We start from the raw sequence: 1,081 nt of genomic DNA on the forward strand, positions 1-1,081 counted from the left end.
ATAGATAGATAGATAGATAGATAGATAGATAGATAGATAGATAGATAGATAGATAGATAGATAGATAGATTTGAATTATTGTAGGTGTGATTTGGATTTATAGAGAAAGCACACTTGGATTTCATTATTATCAAATTACTCTTTTCAGTAATGCTGTCCATGTGGTAATGCTGACATCATTCCTGCACTTCGGTCCAGGTTAAATATCTATTGGATGGATGCAGACATTCACAGTCTTTGAAGGACTCTGTTAATCCCTAGACTTTTCATTTAGCAGGCTCCTGACCGTGACAGCTTTCTATGAAGTAACTCAACAAGTATTTGATGTATTGCCATTAATTTTCACTCAGATATCAAATGGTGCCCAGAGCATTAATATTGACCCTCTGAGTTGTGAGTCATCATCTTTGACAACCCCTAACCCTTAATCAAGAAGAAAAAGAAAGTAATCATTTTAACTGACACACATCTAAAAGTATTGAGACTTTTTCCCAAAAGATCTGTGTTATCTTTCTCTAAAATATAGGGTTAGGAGAGTTGTATCACTTATGAAGACAGGCCTCAGAACATTAATGATCCTCCTGCTATCTTTGTAGCAACATCAGCAGGTAAACTTTCATTTATCCAGAAAAATATTTGATCAGTCTGGAAATGTATTGGTTAGTCAGCTATCTTAACTTCTTGGGCAACAGACAGCACTTCGGGACTTCGGTGTTACTAGGAAGTCCAGATAACGGATACGATTCAACTTTCTTGTTTTATTTGCTGGTCTCAAAGCACCAGTGTTCCAAGTGTCACGTGATAATATTCTATATTACTGAACGGTCACGGCAGATGGCTGCCCATCCTTCAGCCTGGTTCTGCCGGGGGTTTCTTCCTGTTAAAAAGGAGTTTTTGCTTGCTGAAGGGGTGTGATGTGATTATTAGAGTTTTCTCTATTTTCCCTGTATTATTGTTGAGTTACAATATAAAGCACCTTGAGGCGACTGTTGTTGTGATTTGGTGTTATATAAATAAAATTGAATTGAATTAAATTGAATTATTAGTTGTGTATTAGTTTGTACATGTCTGTGAAGGTTCT

General features: G+C 36.3%; 1 protein-coding gene across 2 annotated transcripts in view; it reads left to right on the top strand.

Annotated features, from left to right (window-relative positions):
* The window catches only part of slc1a9 (solute carrier family 1 member 9), a 22,262-nt gene that overhangs the window by 5,693 nt on the left and 15,488 nt on the right, over positions 1-1,081 (top strand). The gene's annotated exons all lie outside the window — the stretch shown is intronic.

The sequence above is a fragment of the Pundamilia nyererei genome, unplaced genomic scaffold (genome assembly GCF_000239375.1).
Source record: "Pundamilia nyererei isolate P.nyererei 1_Seehausen unplaced genomic scaffold, PunNye1.0 scaffold00018, whole genome shotgun sequence".
Classification (NCBI taxonomy): domain Eukaryota; kingdom Metazoa; phylum Chordata; class Actinopteri; order Cichliformes; family Cichlidae; genus Pundamilia; species Pundamilia nyererei.